We start from the raw sequence: 12,311 nt of genomic DNA on the forward strand, positions 1-12,311 counted from the left end.
TTTCAGTCAGGGGCCGTATGTATTTTCTTTTACGACAACCTGAAGCAGTTGTTTCAGTCGCTGTAGAACCGTTCATTTTGTAGTCAGAGTCTAGACAACTGTAGCCGGATAAACAATACCTGCAACAAAAAAATAACATTTACTTATAATAAATGTACTTGTGTTACTGTTATGTGTTATCCATAAAGTCCACGACATATCATTACTTACTCACCAAAACCTCTCAAAATGTATACTCTCGCTAATACTACCCTGGGGTGCTGGTGTACCCCAACACTATGGCACAGCACCTCTGCATGGAGCTGCTCTTTCTCTACAACTACCAATAACAACTTCGAGGCCAGGTAGGAAGGTACGTGGAAGGACAAGTCAGTGCTGCCAACTTGCTTGAAGATACAAGGCAAAAATTATTGTGCGGGGTACTCCAGTACCCCGGGTAGGGTTCTTGGGTTAACAGCTCTTCCAAAAGAACGGATACAAGAATATGACTCTTTATCAGGGGTCAGTCCTGTTGAAATTGTTGCTGCTCCTCTCTTCTTTATTTTCCCTCTGTGTTTTCTTTGTCTGTCTGCATCGTTCAGCCTTTTACGTTTTAATGCTTTTTTGCTTATCTGACATATTTCTCTTGCTTTGTCGCGTCTTTTTCTGTCTCTTTCCCTTTCCTTCTCCAAATGTTTTTCATGTTCTTCTTTATTCTGGTGTAACTTTTGCCGATAATTTTTTACCCTCTCAGTAGAAGACATCTAGTCGTACTATATAGGCTATAACAAAGGAAAAAATAAGCTGTCTTAGTAACATTTTCCAGTATTGACAATCAGTCATTATCTTATAGTATATTACTGCACATGATCACTGCAATAAGCACTTTAAACTTACCAGATCATTATTAAATAGTAATAAATAATTTAAATGTAATAACTTATTAATTTAATGGAAAAAATTAGCAAGGTTATGTTAATTATAGGTTAAGTTAGCACTACCAATGTATAGATGAGTATACATGTATCAAGAAAATTATGAACTTATGGGTAGGTACTCTAAGAGTATTAAGAAACACCCAAAAAAATTCTAAGAAATGTGCAGTGTATCATCTTCAGCACCAATTTAGAGAACTTGTCACTTAAACTTAATGACAAATTATTTTTGCAAACCAAATTAGCCCAAAGTAGATCTGCATCAACACCCGCATTATTTTCCTTTGCCATAAAGTTTGTGAGTGATGAAATTTGTTCCACACATCGTTGGTTTTTTTTGTGACTGTGTTACCATGGCGACGTAAATCTTTAAGTCCGCCGGTAGCAATACTCAACACAGAATTGTATACTGTGCACTTTGCTTGATAATCACCACCGCCCGGCTTTAACCACTTCAATTCTTGTTCCCAGTCCCTTTTGTAATGTTTTTTGGCCGCAACAGATTCAGAAGACAATTTGCGTTTCTTTTCCATTGTAGGTTATAGGTGATTTACTATTTATTTTTATTACACTGTCCACTTCCCATTACGAAAATCTAGTGTTTATGTGACGATCTTTCTAAACAAAACCATGTCATCAACAAAACACTCGGCTATGTTTAATACAGCTTACCAAACGCGCAAACCTTTGGAGTCTAAAAACTTATTTTCACTATCGGCGACGTGCAAATGCATACAACCGTAACTGAAAAGAGTGATGTGGCAACTATGGGCTAAGCGGCTAAGGCGTGAGCGCATCTGGCAACGCTGTCTGCATTCTTGTTACTCTCTTTGGTTTGACCTTGAGCTCGCCTCCGCTCCAGTAGATAAAGAAGTTGTTGCGCTACGTCTGCATGCGACATGGCACGTCAGCTGCATCTTCAATAGGCTACACTTGATTGTGAAGTTATTTACCATTTATTTTTTGTATGTGCGTTACAGTTTCTTAAACATTTAGCCGGTGTGCGTTATTTTTATCTACACAGTGGAAAGTGTTAAACGAAATGTAAGGCCTCGATACAAAATTTAATATTATTGATACTTGCGAAGAGAGTTGTGAAAATTTAAATGTGGTTTAACCTTAATTTGTTATTAACACTTTTCACAAGATTACGTGCGTGTGTTTTAACGAAGTTTTAGTAGTGCAGTAAAATTCACAGTCTCTTTTTCGACATACAAAAATTTTTTCCCTAATACATAATTAGGTACTATAGAAAATGTTAAAATGTATGAAATATGCAGAAGGATAAAATTTTACTGTGGCATTTATTTCTTAATGGTACGCATTACCGGTTTCTCATTTTTGTTTGTATGTTTGTGACTGATGGCTTCGGGTACTCTCTGTTCTGTGCCAGGTCTTTTTAAACAAATTATAGTTTTCAGTGCTCAAAATTATAGTTTTTCGAAATAAATTATGGTACATTATTATTTTTGCAATATATTTTTTTTAAGACTCAACTTTTCATAAATTGTTAATATATAAAATTATATTGCAAAACAAATTGTAACATTTTCTAAATATACAAATGAAGTTATATCAAACAAAACTGAGTAACAACTGATTTTACTCACCATTATGAATGATTTCATCTGTATTCTCCAATAAATATGTTTACGATTTTCACTCGTGCATTTGCTCATTTGCACATACATGTCCACTATCACATTGCAACAAATCTAGTTACTGTTTTTAACTTTTTTTCCAATTTTAGCACATAACAAAAAAACTCTCTAATTTATTTTGTTGTTGCAACAAACACTGGGTAACCTTAGGGTCCACGATTTATAAATCTTCAAAACTGAATTCGTCATCTACTTCCACTGACATTGTTGGTGTTGAAGAGAAATTTTGGGGATAGAGGACATTGGCTCTCATCGAAGTGACCATTGCCGGTGTTGGCTGGAACTGGTCGCAATCTCCGTTTAGGGACACATGCTGTGATGAGAGCAATAATCCATTCAGAGTGTCTGTCATGAGTCTGTTGCGATTTTTAGTTTTTATAAGGTTCACCTTAGAAAAAACACGTTCACATACAGCACTCGAATGGGGAAGGGCCAATACATTTAATGCAAATTCCGATAGCTCTCGGTATTCGTTTTTCCCGCCTAAGTCTGTAAATGCACCAATTTGGGTCCAGAACTTATCAGCTTCCATAGATATGAGTTCTGGCGAAAAATTGGAGAGTACCATACCTCGCCATTGGTCATCTATAATTTGCAGTTTACAGGTGTCTTGCGGTGACAACACTCGTGGAGCAAATCCTGCTACGGATTGCAGTGTAGATGGTCGAGAATAATCATGCGATAGAGCTACTGCTGGTTGCAAACATGACATTTTTGCAAAAGGTGACTGGTGAAAAATCAAACCTTTTCTTCATTTCTTGACAAGCAACAACGAGAAAGTTCCTGCTGTGCAATAAAAATATGCGTAGTTCATCTCTGGATAACACATTTTCCTGGATTTTCTGATGTATTTTAACCCCAAGATAAATTTGCTCAATGTGTTTATATTGTCTCTCGTTAGCAGGATCAACTGCACTCAAGCATCGTTAAGTAATGTAATCTCTGTTCATGAATGTACCCAGCAACTCCATAAATGTGCTGCTCATCTTCTATGTGCAGCTGCTACCAACGTTCGGTCACTTTGAAATAGTTCATTGAGTCGTACAATTTTAGGAAGTACCCATTCCAAAAAGTAAAAATACAACTCTATGGAAGGTTCATTCATTGTATCTAAAATAGCTTTGATAGTCCCTAACTTGTCTTCAAATAACTGTGAACAGAAAAACAATTTAAGTGGCCGCCATTGTTCTACTATTCTCTGGACAACACTTAAAAGTGAAAGCCATCTTGTCTGTGATGGCCGCAAAATTTTGTGTGGCTCAACATTACAAAATTCTTGAAATTCTTTAAATTGTGCCTGTCGCTTACTGCTATGTTTGAAATAATCATAAATATTCCTATCGAGATGTTCACATCTGTTTGGCAATTTTGTACAAGCTTGACTTGTACAAAGATGGAGTGAATGACAGATGCACTTCTGAATATCCCCGTGTGGTGTACGGGTTAGAATATCACCACAGCCGACCCGTGCTTGTCGTAAGAGGTGACTACTCGGGATGCGTACGGGACCTGTAATTTGTCCGGACTCCCACATCATACTTCTTTTTTCTTCTTCTCTCTCTCTCTCTCCCTCCCTTTTCATCCCACCAGGTCCCGTTGTACCTTCCTATTCTTCGGCATCGTCTCAGGCCAGGGTGATGTATTCCTTCCTAATGAGGGCCTATCCTCAAATGTGAGTGTTGCCTACAACTTGTGTGACCATACGTGGTGCCTTTGCCAGTGACGGTTTAGCGAACCCTTCTCACTGTCCCAGCAGGCAAGTTTAGGTACGGAGCCCGTATCCATGCACATGTACACTCACATAGCACCACTGGTGCCGCCGTGGCGGGGGGGGGGGGGGAGTCTGTGGGGCCGACCTGCCCCCACAGCCATAGCTGCTGGGGCGACCTGTTACCGCTGTGCAGGGGAGGCCGGTGTAATCAACCACAAGTCCCCTGAAATGGCACCTAGGGTGACCTCTATAGTGGGGAGCCTGGGAGGTTTTCCCAGGTAGGGGAATAAAACCGGCCTCACCCAGGATGTATGACTTGTCCCTGGTTTGCCCCGGTGCACATGCTAATGTGCTACTGGGTCAGTGATTCACAGTGAATAGCGGTGAAGGGTAGCTGCTCCTATGTACAGCTTAGGCCTGTGGGAGGTTGGTCCCCCTCCCAACGGCACAAACCGTGGGGTATTCTAACTGCTGGCTTCTTTTCTTTCTCTCGCTGAACGGCATTCTGACGCCGACGGTCCTATTAGGAGGAACTTTTACCATGGCTTTCAAAAGCACTCAAGGTGGCACCCTTAACAGCCAAACTAAGAAACCGCGTAACGACGACTCAAGCGACACATCTGACATTGAAACGGGCAGGTCCACCTCCACTGTCAACTTACGCCTCGTTTTCTCGTTCTCAGGGGTCTTGAGGGGTACACCTTTCAAAAGGTGTCACCTTTTGAACTCAAGAGAGTTATTGATGGTGCGGCTGGTGGACCTGTCAAGGATTGTAGGAAGATTAACCACCAAAAGGACATACTCCTGGAAACGTCTAATGCCGCCCAGTCGCGTGGACTGATGGTCATGAAGCTGTTCTGCGGGACGACCACACGGTTCCCTGTTGAGGTTAAGCCCCACACGTCCCTGAATAAGTGCAAGGGCGTCATATGGTGTCCTGACCTCGTTGATGTACCTGAGAGTGAGCTCATGCAAGAGCTGCAATCCCAGTATGTTGTCCATGTGCGCTGTGTACATAAGAAAGTTAATGGCATCCAGACTCCTACCACAATGCTTTTTTGTTACATTTGGTATCCGTGATCTCCCTACTACTTTAAAGTTTGGTTATGTGAATGTCCGGGTTAAGCTGTTTATTCCCTCTCCACTTCGCTGCTACAACAGCAAGCAATGCGGTCACTCTTATGCTAACTGCAAGAAACCTGCATTATGCCTGAAGTGCTCTGATCCACAGAATTCTCCTGACTCACCTCAATGCACGCAACAGCTGCGGTGTGCCAACTGCCATCTGGGACACCCCGTGTGGTCCAAGGAGTACCCTGTCTTCCAAGAAGAACAAGGCATCCAGAAGTTGCGTGTTGAAGACAAGAATTCCTTTGGCGAAGCTAGGAGAAGGTATCAGTCACTTCACGGTGGACCTAAGCCATTAGTGCCTTATAGCAAAGTTGCCTCCCGCCCACCTATGAGAGACGCGGGTACACAGACTGCTGACGTGGTGACCCAGACTGATGCGCCTCTGCCTCCACCTACCCTTCAACGCGCTCCGACGACTCGAACCGTGTCAGTTAGCACACAGTGGGGTCCCATTCCCAAACAGCAAATGCCACCTGCTAAGGCATGTTCTGATAAAGCCATCCATACACCTGTAGGGAAGTCTCACAATTCGCCTTCCTCCACCCCTTCCCGTACCTGTGCAGGTGAACGGGAGGTGACTCGGCGCTCGCCAATCCGCCCCTCCTGTCATTGACTCTGACGCGACGATGGTTACAGATGACAGCACCCTTGAGGATTACAACTACTATCAGAGCATATACAAACCAGTGTTGCACTGACATAGGGGAAAAGTGAAAGGAAAATAAGTTACCGCCCACCTCCCCCTCTTACTTGATGACTCTTCTCCAGTGGAATTGCAGGGGGTACTTCTGCAATCTAACTGAATTGCAACTGCTCTTAATCTCGTGCGCTCCCGTGCTTACTTGCTTGCAAGAGACCCACTTCCGTCCCACTGATTCCCCCTCGATAAGGGGGCACATTTATTATTGCACGGTACACGTGCAGGCGGGCCACGCGTGTGGTGGCATGTGTATTATTGCCTGGGACTCCATCTTTCACGAGGCTATTACCCTCCATTCGACTCTTCAAGCGGTGGCAGTTCGCTGCTACCTTGGTATTTTCGTGACAGTATGCTTCTTATATGTACCTCCCGCCCACAGCTTCCATCGTTCGGATCTCGAGGGTCTTCTCTCACAGTTACCTCCACCATTTGTTGTTGGCGATTTTAACGCCCACAATGAACTGTGGGGCTCCTCGTGTAGAGACAGCAGAGGCCAATTGATCGAGAGGATCCTCAGCAGTACCAACCTGGTCCTGTTAAACACCGGTTCTGCCACTCACTTTACCTCCCACACTGGCTCTTTTTCCTGCATAGATCTTTAATTCTGTAGCCCTGTACTCATCACCCATTTTGAGTGGTCGGTCCACGATGACCTCTGTGGTAGTGATCACTACCCGATTCCTTTGGACACCTCGATGAGGCGGCCCCCACAGCTTCCGTCTCGATGGGTGTTGAAGAGGGCAGATTGGGAAAAATTCCGGGACAACCTCCACGTACCCACCACTTTCCACCCTGACGTGGACATGGCGGTGGAGCAGTTTACTACCATATTGTTATCAGCGGGAGAGGCGTCCATTCCTTGATCTTCGCCTACCATCGCACACCCCGGTGGAATGACCAGTGTCGTGATGCCATTGGTGCCCGGCGACGTGCACTCCGACGCACAGTAGGAGAAAAGCCCAAAAACCTGGCCAAAACCTCAAATGACCTTTGACGGGAATGAAAATTGGCTTACAGGGGTTTTCAAGGTCGCTGATTACGAATCTGAAAGCCAAATTATCGTAAACAAAATGGCCGATCCAATATGGCTGACATGAATGTTAAAAAGTTGCCAGATGTCGACAAAAATTGGTATTTACGGATTTTCAAGGTCGCTGATTACGAATCCGCAAGCCAAATTATCGTAAAAAAAATGGCCGATCCAATATGGCCGACATGAACGTTAAAAAGTTACCAGATGTTGACAAAAATTGGTATATACGGGTTTTCAAGGTCGCTGATTACCAATCCGATATCTATTGTTTATAACTTGCAACAAAGAGCTTACAGCAAATTGTTATAAACAAAATGGCCGAGTATCCTGCTAAATAGATACATTAATATATTGAAAAAAATCATCATAATAAAATAAACGTGAACAGTGTATTCTACGCAATTATTATTTTTATTTCCAAAATACATACGGAACGTTTCAAAAATAGAATATTTTATTCTTAATCAAAATCGTAATCGGAGTCGGAGTCGGAGTCAGAATCATTATCCGAGTTTGTATCTATTACAACTCCCGGCACGGCTTCAATCTCTGCGCAAAATGCGTCTGCTGCAGCAGTCACTTTAGGAGCGATCAACATCGCTACAGCTTCCGGCGACAAACTCTTCAGCTTCTTCTGTGGTAGTCTTCTGACACTTGAAATGTACGGATCAGAAGTAACTAAGAGCCGATGAAAAACATGTTCCGTAGTTTTAACCCTGGAACTTTTTCGCGCAAAATCTTCTCGATATCGTTTGATGTCTTTGTTTCGAGCTTCCTGAGCATCTTCGGATAATTGGCCGATTGGTAATAGAGCATGAGTTATTATCACTGGACCATGAATTAATAGTTTGTGCACCGAAGTAGGCATGGAGTACCAAGGGTATAATGCAACGGTCTTTCTTGCCGTTTCAATAGCATACTGTTCAAATCTTTCACAGTTTATCTCGTGGCCACACGATATAACTTGTAGGATTACGTACAAGCGTTTAATAACTTCTTCGTTGACCCCCGTTATCGCAGCGGAAACCGTCGAATTTTCAAAGAATCGCCGAGCTGTGTTGCCATCATTGCTGCTGCCGTATCCAGGCTTTGGGCGATCGATATTTAGACCCAATTGCTTCTTGAATCCTTCTTGAATGGCCCTCTTGCGTTCCAGGGTAATTTTATTTTCTTCGGCACTTCGAGCTTGCCATTTTTTAATGCCGAGTTTGTAAGACACGTGTAAGCAATACTCGAAGCACCGTATCCACGCGTGCAGCGTCGACAATCCGAACTTCAAATTTGTTTCATTGATTTCCCTTTGCAATACAGTGTCGATGGCATTAAAATCTTTGCTGGTTGCTCCACACAAATAGCACTGTTGAGCAGATTTCGTCAATGATACAGCGTTGCAAACTTTACCATCTATCATGGTGAACAACAACTTGTACATTACGGAGATTTCTTTTCCATCTATTACACTTTCGAATGGACGAAGTGACTGTATTTGTTATTCAACAATTTGGACTTCATTAAGTGTTGACTCTGTGTCTTCGCGTAGAAACAGTAGTCTAAGCGGTCTACAAAATCGTGGAGACGAGGGTCTGGGGTTCTTCCAAACAACTATTTCTTCCTTCGATTGTTGATCATAACACACGAGTTGTAATGGCACGACTGAAGTAAAGAATACATGCGCATCAGATTTGCTGTCATCACTGAACGTCTGCTTATATTCACTTTGCCCAGAACTTCCATCGCAACCCCACTTGCAAATCAAGTCCATTTTACGAACATTATCTGGAGTCAATCTTTGAATGAGTACATTTTGGACGAGTAAAATACGTTCAACTGTATGATCTAATAGTGCCTGTAGTTGGACTTCTGCACTACTCTCTGTAATCCTGATTGCATCACGTGGTGCTTTTTTGCTTTCATCACTTTTTCGTAAGACGGATATAGCTTACAGTTATTTTCCTTCCCTAATCTTCTCATTCCCTGGTAAGTACTCTTGGAGAATTTATATTCAATCATAGCGGAAAGTGCAGCCTCTTCGGATAAAGTAATTTCATCCGTTGCTGAGTAAGCTTTACGATACTTGGAAGCTCTTAAAGGACTCGTCATTGTTACGTCCTTAATAACTTTTGCGGCGTCGGATTGTCCTGAAGAGCGAAGGCTCATCTGAGTAGCGTATGCTAACTCGACCGAGTTGAACGATGTACGAATATCTTGGGTCTTCCTTCGTTTAGATCTTTCACTGGACATTGTAAACTCAAGGGACGGGCGGCCGCCCGTATTACCCGGGCTTGTTACTACAGTGTCTGTAGGTGCGGCAAAACATACCTGCTTGCTAAGCCATTCACCGTTATTCTTGAAAAATACACAGGATTTTCTGTGAGCTTGTTGCCACCTCGTTCTCATTTGATTGAAGAGTATCGAAAAAGTCTGTTTCGAGTCCTCAGGCACTACAACTGTACGTCCGGTGTCCTTGGAAATTTTTTCTACCATAAATTCGATCAAGGAAGCGAATTTATCGGATAAATGCTCGCTGATTATCAGAAATACTTCTTTCCTTGTCAGCACCAATTCTTTGTAACCGGATCCTGTAATAAAGACATAAAATTGTAGAAAATTGGTGTTAAAGGAAAAGATAAAATTTTCAATTAATACAAAAACTTGAACAATGTACATTATTTTACCAAATAAATAACCGCAATAATTGAAATAATTTTAAAAAAATTAGACAGAAAATATTGACATGGATTTGGTTAAAAGAAAGCTTTGCTTACTATATAATATATGTATATTCAAATATTTTATTTGAATGTTATAACATTTCATTCATATTTAAGACATTTTTATGTGGTTGATTTTAATATGTATATATATATATATGCATACGTATATATCACAATTAAATCACAGAAAATTTATATATATATATATACACATACATATATATTAAAATAATTTATTTCAAGCGTATAACAGCCGTCTTGTCCGTTATGATGCTACTTCACCCATTCTCAGGTAGAGGCGCAGAGGCTGCTCAATAGTGCCGCGTGCACGCTCGGCTACCGCACGATGCGAAAAAAATCATAACGGACAAGACGCACGTTTTCCGCAGGTAACTCTTGTAAATTTCGAAAGCTTATACATTAAACTAAAGGCCGAGACTAGGAGCTTTGCAAAATGTGACAAAATATATAACTTTTCGGACCGTTGAAAATATAAGTTTTCAAAATTATTCAATTTTATTTATGTCGAAGGCTATACTACATTTCAATCATTTATACATAAACTTTAGATTCAACCGATGTAAAAACATGTTCTACATACCTCCAGAAGTCATATCCATGTTGCAGAATTGAAATTAAACCCGTCACTTTAAAGTTATGGGTTTTTGAAGTCAGCGTTATTTTCGTCTGTTCAGCGCGTGACACGTACACTCTTCACGAACACTAGCTGCCAACTGACGCTGCGGCGCAGGTATACACTTAAAGGGCTTCCCCTTCCACAATAGAATTCAGTTACTAGTCCTCTACCTGAATGACTACTCAACTGACCCTATTTCGAAAATTTATTTTTTGGGGTTTTGGCCAGGTTTTTGGGCTTTTCTCCTACTGTGCGACGGTTTACGGCTCGACCAACACAACACCTGGAAGTATTCCGCATCTATAGGGCCCGAGCCCAACGTACCATCAGAGAGAGCTGTCGAAACTCCTGACGGGAATATATATCGCAGCTTACTGTGTATTCCTCCAGCCAAAAAATATGGGCCACTATTCGGAAGTTGTATGGACGCAATTGTAACACCCATGTTCCCTATCTCTAAATCAATGGTACCCTAGTACAATGTCACAAATAGGGTTTCCCCCCTTTTCTTTTTTTGACCCAGCGCTCTTAGCCATGAGGCCCTACCGCCCTGGGGCCCCAATGGGCATGGATGCGGATACGCCGCATACGCAACCGGGAAGAGCGTTAAAGCTTTTGGCTATGCAAAGAGACTGAGGCTACCCATCTCAGCTTATGCACCACCTCCGGCCCCCTACTCCACTCAGCTCACCAGCAAGTTGGATGCTCCTTTAGCCCTCTGGAGTCATCACTTCTGGCGCCTACCCCAGTCTCCCGCCTCACACTGGGACTCCTCAATCACCCAGCGAACCCGCGGTCCGGTGGAGGCCTTTCCAACCGTCCAGGCTGGTAACCGGAGCTGTCCTCGTCGCTCACAACGTCAGTACTTCAAAGGGCTAGGGAACCCTGATACCTGCCCCTAAAGCACTCGGGGCACCACTCCCAAGTACGAGTCCTACCCAACAAGAATCCTGGGCCTTTGAGGAAACCTCAGCGGGGCACCATTCAAACATGGTGGATTCTTCCCGTACTACGACCAACTTTTGGTCTACTCGGCAGACTGTTCGCCGGTAGCATGACCAGACCATCACGCTTCAGAGTGCAGCCACGGGGTGTCCTCGTCGTCTCGGAAAACCCTCCGACCCGCCGTACCTCGGCCCGACGGATTTACAGCCGGTTAAGGCCCGGATGCGACTGCACTCGTCGGGCAACGATCGCCATCAGCCCCAGCTGGAAAATGGCAACTACAGTGCCCGGGCTGAAGGCACATGTACCCTAGTGCAGGATGAAATGGAGGTCGCTAATCAGCTCGGCCATGCTTTTGCCACAGTTTCGAGTAGCACAGGGTACACCCCTGCATTTCAAATGCTTAAAACTCTTCGTGAGGGTACTGTGGTTGACTTTGGTCCCTCCAGAGGAGAAGATTACAACCTACCATTCACACTTACCGAACTGGAGAAGTCATTGTCACACTTCAAGCAGTCATCGGCCGGTCCAGACGGTGTACACTACGCGATAAGTAATCTCTCAGCGGAAGGGAAAGCTGCTCTCTTAGGACTATATAACCGCATCTGGGTATCTGGGACTTTCCCCTCCAACTGGGGTAAATCACTTTTGGTGCCCATTTTAAAACCAGGGTAAGATAAAGGTGAGCGTCCAGCTATCGCCCCATTTCCCTTACCAGTTGCATCTGCAAGACCATGGAGAAGATGGTTAACTCCCGCCTCGTTTACTACCTTGAGTCATGGCGGCTCCTCTCACTGCTTCAGTGTGGCTTTCGGCATAACCGATTCTCTGTTGACCATCTTGTCGCCTTGGAATCTGTGGTGCA

General features: G+C 43.2%; 1 long non-coding RNA gene across 1 annotated transcript in view; it reads left to right on the forward strand.

The window, feature by feature from the left end:
• The window catches only part of LOC134527562 (uncharacterized), a 122,513-nt gene that overhangs the window by 10,441 nt on the left and 99,761 nt on the right, over positions 1–12,311 (forward strand). The gene's annotated exons all lie outside the window — the stretch shown is intronic.

The sequence above is a fragment of the Bacillus rossius genome, chromosome 1, assembly GCF_032445375.1.
Source record: "Bacillus rossius redtenbacheri isolate Brsri chromosome 1, Brsri_v3, whole genome shotgun sequence".
In the NCBI taxonomy this organism is placed as follows: Eukaryota; Metazoa; Arthropoda; class Insecta; order Phasmatodea; family Bacillidae; genus Bacillus; species Bacillus rossius.